Below are 15,452 nucleotides of genomic sequence, written 5' to 3'. Positions count from 1 at the left end.
GCTCAGCAGCCCAACACCATAGCCATTGAGCAACCACGGCGGGTTCGTCGTGCTGGAGCTCTATTACTTATGTTAACAGTTGGCTCTGTCCGGGTGTTTGAACGACTATACAGCCAAAGATGTGTGAACAGTCCACCGTGTGCTCCTTGTGATTCTTGCAAGACACGCGCACCTTATATGACAGTGTCTTGCTTGCGAAGGGACTGTAGTCTACTTGGCCTCCAATGCACGACCCTCGGTCATTGTCAGCGTGCAAGTGGTTGTACTTCTCGACGCGACATTAATCCTTAAGGAACTTGGGCTTGGTCTCCGTACTTCGGATAGGTTTGCTGATAACAGGTGCCACATCCCTGTGGCGTCATCGTCGCCCATCACGCTCCTGTTTCTTCCCCTATTTCCTGAGTGCAGAGAAGCTGGCTAAAAAGACGAACCTCGGGCCAACTGCTCTGCTCTCTCTTAACAGCAAACATTATCTGCTGTAGTCACGTTGCGCACTGTTAAAGCTGCAATTCTAAGAATGCGTTTCCTCAATTTCTTAAAACGTGGGCTCGTTCAGCTTCCCGACTCCTTGATTGTTATTTTCCTTAATCACAGTCTTTTGTAGGTTAAAGAATACATTAAAAAATTAATAAATAGAAAAGGAACGTAAACCAATCTATGCAGCAACATACATGCTAAAGTGATGGAATCGAAGCGCTATCAACATAATGGCTCTGGATGTATACCGATGGTACCGGTGGATGAAAACATAGCTCCGTGCTATATGCGCCTGTTTATCGGAGAGTGGATACATGTTCGTTCCTGAAAACAGTGTACAGTTACAGCCAGTAGCTTGGAGTGCGCTCAGAAAATGAAAGTTCCTCAGGCAAGAACACCCACGAAACGTCTCCCACGCGATCTCGAACTATTCGATGGCGCGCCTCTTTCAACAAGTTGAAGCAAGCGTGGACCTCTGACTAAAGCCTCCCCCGACAGCGTGTCACATGTTATCTTGGTACATCCAAGCCTCGATCCGGATGACCGGCGACACGATATAAGCGCCAGTGCCATTACTATTTTAGTTTTTGCTGATGTCTCCGAGGTTAAGCTGCACGTAAAAAAAAAAAAAACAAGATTAATCCAGTATTTAAGCCTGTCCTTAATGCTACGCAGTGCTTGGAACTTTCACTTTAAAGCACTATCTAAAGAAACAAAGCGAAACACGATAAGGGGCAACCGAGAGCAGAATACCCGGCGGTGCCTTCTTCTCGGCTTCCCTACTAGCATGCGCAGTCACCCCCAACCATTTCTTTATTATTTTTTTCTCCTATTTATTTTTTACTACGTTTTGCCGGCCTGCCAGTGGGTGTCAGGCGTCACTTCAGATATGCGCCACACGAGGCTAGGGTGAAAGGACATCCGCTCTCCAAGCGAAACGAAAAAGAAAGAGCGCGAGGAGGAGAGAATAATAATAAGGCCGGGAGGCTGCGCCCCTGTAAAGCTGGCTCGGCCGCAGCTTTACTATACGCGTGGCGGAGCGACCTCTGCAGGCGGCGGGAGCTGTTTGCGAGGGAGCGGGAGAGAGAGAGAAAGAGACGACGCATCGACCGGCGCCAGCAGCGCGAGGCCTAGCAGCGCGCAGCAGCAGCAAGCAAGGCGAGCAGCACAGAGAAGCAGCCGACCGCCATGGCGCGCCGACGCCCGCCTCGCCGAAGAAGAGGAACGCGAGCCGACGAGCGGCCATCCCGACGCTGTCGCTGAGTGAGCCCGCACAAGGTGAGCTCCGACGCACGGCAACCGAGGGTGCCCGACCCTGGGTTTTACAGCACTGGGCGGTGGCCGACCGAGACTCGACATCGCGGCCCAGAAAGAAAGGAGACCGGGGAGGCCGCTCACTTGGGGCGCCGCAGAGCCTAGTGCGAGGGGGGTGGTGGTGGTGGTTGGTGGTGGGACGCCGCCGCAGTGGCGGACACCCGCGAAAGTTACAACCGCCGCTTCGTCGTCGCCTCTCTCGCGTGCGCGGGGCACAATTGAGACACACGGTTTTGTGTCGGAAGCGCGGTTCATCGGCCGCCCTTCCTTTTAGCCGTCGTTTGCGGAGCCCGGCATCGTATCCGGTACATCGCCCCCAATCGCGTGTCTCCATCTTTGCCTCAACCCCCCCCCCCCCCGCTCTGCTTTTCTTCTCGCGAGACACTTGCACCCATCCCGTATACGCGCGTGTTGTGAGTGTTTGTTTTGAGGGCGGACCGCGCTCGCACGCGCTCGCTGCAACTACGACGTGCGGCTACTGTGAAACGTTCGCGCGCATTCACGTGCAGCTACGCAGTACACCACTTTGGTTGCTATAGAGATTTCGAAGACGTCAGCTCACGAAGCTCGCTAGGTGCCCTTCCTCTTCGGCGAAAGGGTCCGGAGGTCGTGGTGTACGGATCATTTCGAATTTCCCGTGGCCATGGAGGACAGCAGGAATAGGTCGGCATCTTTTTATGCACTGTCAGTCGCTTGAGATAAACGAGTTGTCCAAAACACAAAGCGAAACCGGTGCGGACAGTACTGTCGTCGCCAGCGTTCACTGCCTCAAAAAAAGTTATGAAAAAATGCACAACTCAATAGAAAAGGCTCTGCCGCGCCCCTCTTTGGCGGCAGGATGTCGCTGTACGTCACCGGACAGGAGCAAATTTAATAACAGCGGCACAATAGCACAATACACGACCGTTGTGCACATTGCGGGGAAGAGGCTTCTTTCCCGCAGATGGCGGCCCTAGCTGTATAGCCATTGACGCCACTTGCTTTGTGAGCCAAGCTTCCTTTCAATGGCACGGGCAGCTTTCCATGTTCTTTATCGTAGCAAAAGTGCAACTTTCTTGGTTATGTTGTTCTATAATTACGTGCACTGAGCAGAAAAAAACGTAGCTCAACTCGTCCCTTATGAAGGTGAGCTCGCGATTACCTGCCACCTAATTCAGACGCATAATTCAGTAACAGAGAACATAATTAAAGGGTTTCATAGAGCCTACAGAACAAACGGTATTCACCACCTCCACAAAAAAAGTAACTAGTGTAAGTTTTGCAGGCTCCGACGCAAAACTTCCTTGGCTGATCATACGTGCAGGTTCATTGGGACTCGTAAAGCTGTCAAAAACGTAGAAATTTGTTACCCTAAATTAATCCATTCATTGCTTGATCCCTTTAAAATAGCCTGTTTCTCTGACGCCTTAAAGAAACAGAGCTTGTTTTTCTTATGCACTGTACAAGGGCCGGAGCAGACATTCATTCCCCTGCTATATAATGTAAGAGCATAGAAACCAGACTGCGCTTCTTTCATACGACCTATTACTTGACCCGAAATAGGCGCATGTAACACCATGACAGCCAAGAGTGTTTCTTGATTGAATCTCTGGATAAAAGCATCCCTTTCTATTTTTGTTCCTCAATCCAATCTCTCTCGCAGTTCAATCAGCCATGTCTGTCTCGTAATCTCTTTTTATTCATCCATCTTCTCGCTCGTCAAATCTGTTAAGAGAGAGAGAAAAGAGCTGCTTCTCGCCAACTTCATATAAGTCGCAGACAAATCTTCCACAAAAGTAGGTCGAGGTTTTTTCTCCCTTTTTTATTGCACAAGCGGCATGAGTCGTGCGAGCGGTTCACGTTGTCCTCTTAGGCTAGTGAGTTTCCTTCCACAAAGTCAACAAGGAATGAAACGCCTTCCAGCATCTATGCTACCATTTGATTTACCTGCGCGGTCTCGGCTTGGCCCATGGCTCTCCGTGAAAGCTAAACTGACACGCGAAGTAACAATTTGCTTGGTTCGAGTCCTTGCTGTTCGCAGCACCGCTAAATCTTTTAAAGTATTTAAAATACCTAACAGGCCTCAAAGTGGGGCTTTGAGTAAGGGGGAAGTAAATAAAAAATACATATAATATATGATATCTATAAACCGTATCAGTTTACAAACTACAACCGCAAGTGCAATGGAGATGAAAGAGAATTATTTAGTTCACAATTCACTAGGGAAAAAGAAGAAAACGTAATATAATAACAGGGAATAAATCACACAGATTGTTTTCAGTGAAGTCGCGTAATTAATTAACAAGACCAGAGTGTTAAACAGTATTAATAATTTAGAAACAAAGACAGAAAACTTACTAACGCGACATTCCAACGGAACGGTAAACATAGCGACATAACGGTAATAATGCGACAATAAGCTGTAAGTGATAGTGCAAGTACAAGAAAGCACTGTGCGACAAACGTAGAACTTCAAATTTCTTTAGTCATGTATTCAGTCAAGGCATCACGGAATTTATCGTAGTTGGACCGGCATGTAATGCTGTCCGGGAGCGAATTCCATATTCTGATAGCACGAGGAAGAACAGTGTAATGGAATGCATTTGTAGAACCGTAAAGGCGGGCATAGCTGAAATGATTATGAAGCCTATGTGACGTGTAGTAGGGTCGTTTTAAGCAGGCGGGTGTTCGAGTGGAGCGAAGGAACTTGTGGAACAATGATAAAAGGACAATGTCTCGACGAGTGCTCAAGGATTGTAATGAAAGCTTAACCTTTATTTGTTTTACACTAGTCTGGTCGCTGTAATCGTTTATAATGAAGCGGCTTGATCATGGAGAACAAAGGGGTCCCTGAAAGATGGAGACCTTAAATTATCAACTGCGGGCAAACAAACGAAGTCTTAGCCCGGACGAAGACAAATTCATTTGACGAAACGTTGGCTCCAGGCTAAGGCTTTCCTCACTCGTCCACTGTTAAAAAAAAGAGATATTGAAGGTCGATGACTGTGCATCCAACGTCAAAAATTAACTACTGCCTGTCTGACCGCTAAGCCTTGCTTCAACCGTCTGTCCGTCTCGAAGAACAAGGCGACTTCGTTTTACCTTGAGCAGTAAACGCTTTTACCTTCACAAGAGCTGAAGCGTCCTTCCTGAACAGGGCGAGAAAGTTCTGACGTGGTGATAAGTACTCTTCAAATTATATGAGTGCCCGCCTTGGCTGTCGTCGTTAAGCTCGGGTGTTCCAATATTACGAGCCATACGCATTCGTTTTGAATTTATCAGCCCGCTTCTCCCAGCTCTTCCTTCGATCATTGTCCTCTTTATAAGCTGGTCTACACAGCCGGGTCACTACGTTTATTCCGGGGGAAAGCACTGCGTATTATATGTGTCCAGACGGAAAAATAAACCACAAAGACTAATTTATGAGGTACTTCGTTCGCAACGTTATTGCCGTTTCGTTTTCGCAGCGTGCCTGCGCGTCTTCGATACCACTGGATTTCTATGCGAATTCAAGCAATGCGAGTCATGTGATACAGGCAGGCAATGCCATGAATCTCTCCTTTATTTCTCAAGTGTTTGGTTACTCTTACGGTTTTGCATTCCCCTGCCTTTAACTTCGCGGATATTGACGCACGCAATATCAAAGACCACAGCGAGCAGACATATCGATACTTTAACATTCTACTAGCGCTGACAACGTCGTTTGCTCAAGGCGACACTATAATGTAAGCCTGTGCAGGGAATATAAAAAGTAGCAGGGCTGAAAAAAAAAAGAAACAATGTACCATCCAGTACATGCTTACCTTTCTCTGCTTGCGCAGGCTTCTGCCGGTTTAAGGGCTAGAGCTTCAAGAACACTTCTGCCTCTATAGAATTTAAGGATTCGCTGCTTAATATGGAGGAGTGTACTCCAATGCGGTGAACATCGCAAAATGAATGCCACCATCAAAAGAAAACAGAGATAGTTTCAGTGGCTGGTAACTGGCACGATTTCGGCCTATTACAATTTACTGTGAATTGAATTTTTTTTCTTTGAAGTGCGAACTAAATACGCACGAACAGTGTTCCCTGTAGAACTAGAGCGCCGACAAGCAATCGTCGCTCCAAAGTAAATAACCACAGTAAAACCATGGCTGCTCACATGAAGAGAATGTAATAATTCTGATCAGTTAATTATACATTGGGTGATATCAGGGCGTCATATCAAAGCCTTGCCACCGTTCCTCCTCGCCAGGGGCATGCACTGCGCGGCTTGGTAAGCACATACGAAGATGGGGAATGCCCGAAGCGGTGGCGATAACCATCCATCCGGTTGGTTATGCTAGAACTCGCTATTCGTAAAACCTTTGATTGCACTGAAGAAAAAGAAAATACAAACAATGAATGCTTGCCCCCCCCCCCCCCCCCCTTGCCTTCTGCGACTAGTTACTGCACCACCTTCATATGTGCCTTATACAGAACAAAAATTGCTGAACTTAGCGGAAAGTTATTATCACGCACTGCCCAGCTGCTCCAATTGACGCCTGTTCAGCCTCGCAGGTAGCTCATTTTCACGCGCTGGTAGCAACAGTAGTCTTATTTGCTTGGACTGAGCTCATTTGACGATAGAAGTTTGTGAGAATCGTTTTTCTGTTACAGTAATTGTAAATTCAAGTTCTCCTGTTTAATGTACACTTACTTAGAGCCCGTTGCTTCCTCTTAAGAAACTATGGTTATCTCTTTTATTTTTCTTATTTTTTGTTTTATTGGCTAAGATTTTGGGAAAGAGGGCCTGCTTAGTGACCAAATTTTTATCTCTCATGGGTTATAAAAAGGAAGGCGAATCAGTTGGTCCTTTATGTTGAAAAGCCCACCAGCACTCTCTTCCTATCGGATTAAGTTTTACCCGACTGCCAAAGAATGTTGTGGTTGCCCCCAAAGCATCGATGTATGTCCTGTACAAACTCCTCGGTCCCTTTGATTCTCATCTCGCGTTACGGAGCCTGGACTCTGTCAGGCGATGCCTCAGGTAGCATACGAGATAATATTGGCCAATTGCCCGCTGCTATAAGACTGCGTTCTGCGTGGGGCCTGCGACTTAATGAGCACGTATTCCACACCCGCCGCCATGGCAGCGATCGGCGCTGCTTAACACACCCGAGGCTACGTTCCCACATATATGCCGATAAGATACCCAAGAAAGCGCGGGGAGGGCAGTCGCCGCCGGGTCTCCGTTGGTATAAAGCACGGTGAGAGCTATGCGGAGGCTACGGGTTCACTTCCTTTCGGCGACAAGTTGTCTTTCCTCGATTTTCGCTTCTATTGTGTTTATTACGAAGGTAATTAGGATAAACAAAACAAAATCTATCTTCTCTCACAGTTACTAGCCTTTTTAGTCAAACAAAAGAACCTATAGCTCCTCCTATACGATGTCATTGGCTGCAGTGCTCGTCGGCTTTCCCTGTGGCATTTACCTGACCAAATGTCGAACGGCTCCGTTTGCTCGAGTGTTCCCGGCGGCGTTCGATTGCACCGCTGTTACTGGGCTTCTGTCGCTATCTCCAGACGTTTATTGCCCAATGTGCACTGGTCATGTCGCTGCTGGGATGCACCTACGCAATTTCGTAACTGCAGCTCAACCTGCACGGGCGCGCGCCGAGCAACGCCGCTACCAAGGAGCATTCCAGCTCGGACAAATTCAAGGGCGCAGCCGCCGGCTACCAACGCGCGTATCGATCCGCGCACTTTCGCACGAAAGCCAAGGCGGTGCTCCTTTCTTTTTTCTCCGTACACAGGTGGATCCCTGCGGGGTTGCTAGATCCGCGGAGATGTTAAACAGCCCTCCCACTCGAAACGTGTGCGGACCGAAAGCTACGCTTTCGAAACACGAATCGAATGCCGGCCGCACGCACGCTACGAGTTGTCGTAATGCATGCAGCGGAGCACGGGCCTCGACCAGGTTCCGCAAACTGCTTCGGGTTCGCGTGTTGGTGCGTGCGTCTTCCTGTAGTTTCTCGATCGTATACAGTTACCGTGCAATGCCAAACATGTCGACACGCTAAACGATCTTGTTGTCCTTTGAACATCGCTTATCTGTCAGACGTGTGCGGCAGAGCTTTCCTACGCAACGCGCACGTTATACTGGCATCGAAAAAAAAAAAAATAAACATCGAAGAGCACGCGAAAGAGACGTTGTTTGACGTTTTTCTTTCTTTCCCTCTTCGTTCCATTAAACCTCCCTTCCTTTCTTTCTCTCTTTCGTTCTTCAGCGGCACGGTGATAGAACAAGGCGTTTAAAGAAATCTGGGGCTTTACGTGCCAAAACTACGATACGATTATGAGGCACGGCATAGTGGGGGACTACGAATTAAATTTGGCCACCTGGGGTTCTCTGACGTGCACCCAGTTCGCGATGCACGTGATCTTTTCTTTTCGCTCTCTCTCTCCTTCTTTACCTTTTTTTTTTCATTTCGTCTCCATAGAAACGACGCCGCCGTGGCCGGGATTTGATCACGCGCCATCGGGCTTAGCAACGCAGCACCGAAGCCACTGTGCCACCACGGCGGGTGACAGGACTTTCGTGGCTTGCATCAATAAGACTGCGCCTTTCCGAACGGTCTGTGCTGCCGTTGTCGCGTGATGACATTAAAAATAATACAAAAATTTCCCCAAATGAGCACCATCACGCGGCCTAATAACAGTTAAGTTAAGCTTCCGAACGATGTAGTACCACCATATTATACTAATGCTTCTAGCCAGCAGGCCCAAATTCCTGGCCAGCAGCACACAGACGCGGACCACACGGCCCTCGCATTTCCCACGCGGCATAGCGTAATGTGACCTCCCCGAGTGGCGCGGAGTGCGGATAGCTCGATAGCTACAAGCCAGGTAACAGCTGAAACTAACAAAAGGATAGAAAGTTGGGCGAGTTGGTACGGCAACATGATCGTGAATTGTAGCGCGAAGTGACATAGACAGAGACTGGAAGCAGACAGGATGAGCGCTCGTCCTGTCTGCTCCTATTCTCTGTCTATGTTACTTCGCGCTACAACTCAATACTACGAAACTAACAGCCAGCACGCTTTCACAAAAGAACATTTTAAAGTGAAGCTTTCGCTACCCGCACCAGCACGACTCGACATCAGCGATTTTGACAGCGTCTACTAGGTCTTATAGCTCATTTTTGCTGCTTATTGCTTATACTCCGTTCCATACATAGCATGTCAACGTTGTGGAGGCTAGAGAGACTTCTTGCTGTGCCTTCGTCCGCACTTGGATATAGTCCGATGTTTTTTGACCGCAATTGTGCGCAACTGACTTTTTATATAGGCTCAGTATTGAATGAAACAAGTTTTAACCCTTAGAAACAGGCACGCTGTGGTATGCGGCTGCTAAATAATGCGTTGTTCTAGATAATTTTGATTGTTCTTTTGAGTTTTTTTTATTTGCAACCCGTCGCGTGGAGCCTCACGTGCATGCTCGCGCGAGCGGACGCTGTTGACGCGCAGCGAAGCATGGGCGGAAAGCGCGGAGTGATAACTTTTCTTGACCGAACCTCTTGCGTAGCTTCCACAGCAATGACATTTATGAATGGAACGGAGTACAGAGTAAACGAAGGAGAGTGCGCTGCATTCAAAACGAACCAAGGACAAACACCTTTCAACATATTTCTTTTTCCGGCGGAGTGGCCAAATAATAATAATGAAAAAGAAAAGGGAGAGGGGGAGAGAGTTGGCTTCCATTTTGTTCAGATACAATCAACCTTTTCCCGTGAGACAAAGGAAAACATAATTTTTAAAGTCTACTTTGCCATGTCTAGGCTGATCTAGCGCTGTTTTTAGTATCATTTTAAGAAATAGAAGGAAGGAACTTATGTTTTTCCAAATACGCAAAGGATAGCGCTGCTTTGCTCAGCTCAATGATTGAAATAAATTTTCAAATGTAGTTATAGGAAGTCATGCCTTTAAAGGGGCGCTTTATAGAACAACACTAGGTCAGATTAAACTGGTGAAGTATTCTTTCAAAACTCTACCTTTATGCATATTTCGAGGGAAAGGCTTATTATTGATAGAGTAAGTGAAGCTCAAACTTTTCATTACTTTAATTCTGTGCCGGGACACTCAGTGAGACGTCACGAACTTCAAAGTACTTCTCCTCTTTTCTCCTTTCCTTTTTTTTCTTTTTTACATATCGGCTGTACTGGCACAAAGAAAGTCATAAGTTATTCCCAGGTTGAGCATTTGGTTCTTTTAGAAGGCAGTGTAGGCTTCTTTTTAACTAGATGTCAGCAGATGATGTCAAAATCCCTGACACCTCGGTGAGGATTATACAGAAACTTGAAAGCGACGTCGACACACCAGTTTAGTTGTTGCTACTTTTTTCTGTCTCGTCAAGCTTCCTCACCCGATAAGAGTGCCCGCTTTGCCTATTGCAGAGGTGTAATTCTCTAGCACAGATCAAGTGCGCGGTAAATGTGTGGAAGAACTGTGATCATCACCTGTTAGGACATTGCTGCTGAGCTCCAAAGCGACGGAACGTCTGGTAATTTAAGGTGTCGAGATATTTCCTTTTCAATTTGTGTATTTCATGCGCGGTTTATTTCATTTGTACAGTGGGTGTATCCCCACTCCTCTTATTTGTTAGCTTTCCTATAGCGTAGTTTTGCTCTTGCTTTTGATGTTGTATTTGCCTGCGCATTGTGACGTACGTGTTGTGAGCAGAACATGTATGCATATCGCACGTGCGCATAGTTCAATGTACACTATCATCGCCATCCGATCTCCCTCTCACTCCTTCCTTTCCCCTGCGTAGAGAGTAGTAGGCCATATACAATGGTCCTCCGGCCGACCTTCTTGCTTTTCTCACATTAAATACTTTGCACCTTGGTCAATTTCTATTTGTATGGTTTCGCTCCCTTGTAGAACGTAGAAACTATTAGCACTACTGCTAGGGACCGCGTTAGGGCCTGCAGTACTTTTTTAAATAAATAAAAATAAATAAAATCAGTATTCCTTGGTAGTATCTAAATAATGTGCTCTATCGGTGAGGCCGACATAACTTGCATAAGGATGTATAGGAAAGCCAGTTATTCTGCCAAAAAAAAAAAGAAAAACTGCGACGAACGGAATGCGTTATGGTCAGAAAAAAGCGCTTGCGCAAATGTCCCTGTTTCGTTGCCCTCCGCCATCTCGATCCCCCTCCCATAATCGAGAGGCGTTGTTACTCGGGGGACTGACAGAAAACGGTGGGGGAGCGACCACCGCGCCCAGCGGTAATGATAGCCAGTCGGTGACGTCATGGCTAGCGCGTGACTTTCAGACAATGAAACTATGTGGTAGGAGAAAAGAAAAACGGTCAGTGGATTGCTACGCTGGAGCGAATTCCGCGTTGTGATTAATGGCTTCCGGCGCTATTCACGTGCGTAGCCGTTTGGAAAGGGCCGGTGGGAGGACGGGAGAAGTGCGTAGAGCTGTACGCCGTCCCTGCGCCGTGACGAAATGCTCCCCATAAACCGCAGTCGCCTGTCACAATAGGGTTGGGAAAGAGCCCCCCTTCAATGCCAGGCTACTTCATATATCCCGACAGTCGCCCCTATTCTTACACACCCTAATCAGGTCACTGAAATCTCCATTCTTGTGCCCATCGATGCATACTGCTGCATCCTTAAATTGGGAAAGAAGGGGAAGGGAATATTTTATTCCCTCATCATTATTAATGCTGTTAGCATTAACGCTTTGGAAACTTCACCCAGTTTGCGGTATGCCTCTATGTATGTCCGTGCCTCTTTGCCGCCAACTTGAGTCACTGGGTAGTCCGTGGTCAGATGGGCAGAGCATCGGGCTGCTGTGCTGAGGGAATCAAATTCAAGACAAACCGTCAGCACACTTGGGTCGCGGGGTGTATGTAAGTCTCGGTATGTCGTGCTCTTCGACAAACCTCCTTGACGCCAACTTGGGTCACTGGGTATGTATCACTGGGTATGTGCCGTTCCTCAATGACACTATTTCACGCCAACTTAGGTTATTGGATATATGCCGCTTTTCAACAAACCCTCTTGATGTCGACTTCAGTCCCTGGGCACGTGCCGTTCTTCAATGACCCTCTTTCACGACAATTTGGGACACTGGGTTTATTTATTTATTTATTTATTTATTTGTGATACCCTCAAGGTACATAATTGTACATTGCAGAGGGGAGGGGCGAGAATGCATTCCAAGAGTAAAAAATACAGGATTAGTTCAAGGAATTTCCAAGGAACAAAAGCAATATGAAAAAAGTAGTAATGCATTCATAACAAATAACAGAGACTTACATAACATGAAAATACAGAAAGAATACACTTTAGCAAGCAGACAATGTTCACGAATAAGTACTTAAGGAATAAGGGTTAGTGCTACATTTAATAATAATCATCATATAACATATATCATCAACAATCACCCACCGATAATATGTGGCAACATTGTGGCATTGCTAGTAACCACCTTGCCGATGACGCTGCCTGATGTGCCCAGGCTGGAGCAACGACACTCCTTTTACCTTTATCAAGAGTCGACGCGGCAAAGATCTTCACAATATCGCGCGTACCATTACGTTGAGTCACTGGAATACTCCTCAGAATTATAACCGTCGATTATACGGCCTCGACCCACAACTAAAACTGAAGTTACCAAAAAACATTTCACGGCATGACGCAACACTGCTGTGTCAGTTTTGGGTAGGAGTAGCTTTCATTAAGTAATACAACTATCGCATTGCAATGGCTGGCTCGCCCATGTGCGCTAAGTACAGATGTGAAGAGGCCATCGATCGTATTCTGTACGTGCAACTGTTCTCGATTCGATAAACAACGCCACACTCTCCAGTGTGCCTTGAATGGACTGGACGATTGGCCATTTACAGAAGTAGCCAACGTCTTGGGGGTCTAATCTCACAGCTAATCAGCGCTGAAATCAATTCGAGCTCTTCTACAGTACCTGAAGGTGACAGATTTGAGCACCCGATTTTACATATGCGGCACCTGGCTTAGTGCATGGGAAAGTGCGATCGAGATTCGTGCCTTTCTGCTCTCTTTCTTTCACTCCCCCTCCCCCTCCCCATGTGTAGGGTATCAAACTGGACCAAGTCTAGTTAACCTCCCTGCCTCTCCTCCCTTCTCTCTCCCACTATAAATTGCTTTAAGCGTTAAAGTCGCCAATCATCTCTAAATGATGGATGCACCGACATCTTTTCTAAGTCGTCACTGAAGAAACACAAACGTTTCTTGGAACAATGCCTGAAGGCTGGTCCAATCTAGACATAATACAGGCATGCTCTGTGGCTGCCAAGGCGACAAATACGTAACGAAAAATTCGGCAGAACCTATCTCCCAGTGACTGTCGACGGCAATGCGTTTAGCATTGAATCAATGTAGCGACACAACGCATTGCCACCGTCGACACTAATTATATATGACGCGTGTACTGCAGCGGGACTCTTCTTTCGATCTTCCCTAAGAACACTTGGCGCCATCTAGCGGCGGCGCCGCGAAGCCTGTGCGTGTCCTCTGAAATGCATGACGCGCCGGTGCGTGCGAACGCTGAGAAATGCGTCACGAGCCGAGCTCCTCTCTCGCGCTTCGTTCTGGAAACGCTGCGCCATCTAGTGGCGCTGCGGACAAGTCCGCGAGTGGCCTCCGAGACGAGAAGCGTGGCGAGCCGGTGCGTACGAACACCTAGAATTGTTGCGTCGCTTGCTGCGCACTCAATGGCACGTACACAGTGACCCAAGTTGACGAGAGGTTCACTGAAGAGCGGCGCATACCCTGTGCATACTTTTGGACCAAGAAATTAAATTTCGTATGCCTCACAAGCTCAAAAGAAGCCAAACAAGCATGGTGCACCGGATTCGCCTTGGTGTCGCATTCGCCAACCGTTACAGACATCTGATAGGTTGAAGTGATACTAATCCAAACTGGGAATACTGTAGGGTACGAGAAACATTTGATCATACATTTTGCGTTTGTCCCACGTGCGCGCAAGAACGATAGCCACCGGTCTCTTCCATTGCAAAGATCCATAAAAGGCCGCTATCAGACGAGTTTCCTTTAGGTCCTTGGCCTAATGCAAACAGCGCAGCCCTGATAACAAGTGTCGCTATAGGCCGCGTGCACCGCCTATAGAGGCGCCACTGATGGCCACCTAGCGGGCGCTTCCAACAATACGCGCGGGAGCAGTAGCAGACGACAACGCTTTGCAGCAAGGGTGACTGAAGTTCGCGGCTGCGATTTGTCCTTTGTTCGGGCGCCAGACTGCTTCTTCTGCGGTGAGAGCTGTAGCGAAGACGCAGACCTCTGTGGGAGCGGGTATGAACAAGATGTTACCGGTGTTTGGGGCAACATGGTCCACATACGCGCCAGGTGCGTCCCGCAGACAAACGCCATGAAGACCATTTACATGAAGTGGAGCTCATGTAAACTAGCCGACAAATTTTGTTGACTAATGCGATGTCTCGACCGTGTTTTTTTTTTAATTCTACCCTTGCCGTAATGCTGCTTCTGCACCGCAATAATAAGCACCCGTCGTTAGTGCATACTTAGATAACAAATCCGCACGGTGCGATGTCTGCATATGCCGCGGTGTGATTTTTCTGCCGATGAATACATGTGACGCCGCCGAATAAGTGTAGTGAAAGTCGCCTGAAGAAGAATAATTGCGAATTTATTGATAGAAACGCGTACACTATAGTCAACGAAGCCACCAAACGCACGGGTTAATAAAAGCGCGTGTTAGCGCTGTATACCACCGATGAACTGCCGTTCGCGCTGCAGTTTTTGCAATATTAAATTCCCTAGGGGAGCTGCTTGGAGACGTACAAAGCTATAGTCTGACTAACTTTGCAGTACTTTTTTAAAATGTTACTAGAGAGAGGTGCCACATGATATATTTAAAGGCAGAGCAGCGCCAGTCAAATTAGATCCAGCGCTGGCGGCAAGGCCGGGTTTAGTCCTCGGCGTAAGCATAATAAGAAATAATTCAGTGAGTACAAAATTCACTTGCAAGAAGCGACTACGTTGTGAAACAAACAAACCACTCGGCGTGTTAAGTCTGCTCAGACAGCATCAAGGTGTGATGACTTACCAAACGTGACGCAAACTATTCAGCGAAAAATGGATCAGCGAAAAATGGAACAAAAATACCATATGCAGCAACTATCAGCAATTCTCGCCCTGAGCTACCTATTTTCTAAACACATTTCCCAAAAAACCACAATATCTAAGATGCCCTCGGGAGAAATGAATAAAGCTGTTAAAGAAGCACTTGCTTGGTGTCATTCCGATAAGACACAGCGTGATTTATACCCTTTACAAACGAGGCAGGGTGAATACCTCGCAGCTCAAAAGAATCAAGAGTTATGCATGAAGCAACTAGCAACAGTTAAACATGTGCGAAACTACACATAAAATAGATGTAAAAACATGAAGTGCGCGACAGCTGGTGCGAGGATTTACCGGGCCACATAAAACTAACAATTTCAGTTCTTGCAAACTTCTGTAGCTTTAACATACAACACAATGCGCTCATGCAGTCGTGCTGCCTAGCTAGCCGAACGCGGTAAAGAAGCGGAAAACAATATAAGCGGCAAACGGCATTCCGAACTTTAGCGAAATGCCTTTCAACCGCATGTTGCACTGCAGACGAACTTCGTCGCTTACGCGTCTAACT

General features: G+C 47.2%; 1 protein-coding gene across 2 annotated transcripts in view; it reads left to right on the top strand.

Annotated features, from left to right (window-relative positions):
• Positions 1–1,562: 1,562 nt before the first annotated feature.
• Positions 1,563–15,452, top strand: part of LOC126536892 (teneurin-m-like) — a 33,951-nt gene continuing 20,061 nt past the window's right edge. For both annotated transcript variants that reach the window (XM_050183935.3, XM_050183933.3), the window contains exon 1: positions 1,563–1,755. The gene's annotated coding sequence lies outside the window, so the exon portion shown is untranslated. The remainder of the gene's footprint in view (positions 1,756–15,452) is intronic.

Source organism: Dermacentor andersoni, chromosome 4 (assembly GCF_023375885.2).
Source record: "Dermacentor andersoni chromosome 4, qqDerAnde1_hic_scaffold, whole genome shotgun sequence".
NCBI lineage: Eukaryota > Metazoa > Arthropoda > Arachnida > Ixodida > Ixodidae > Dermacentor > Dermacentor andersoni.
This window is presented reverse-complemented; position numbering and strand designations above follow the sequence as displayed.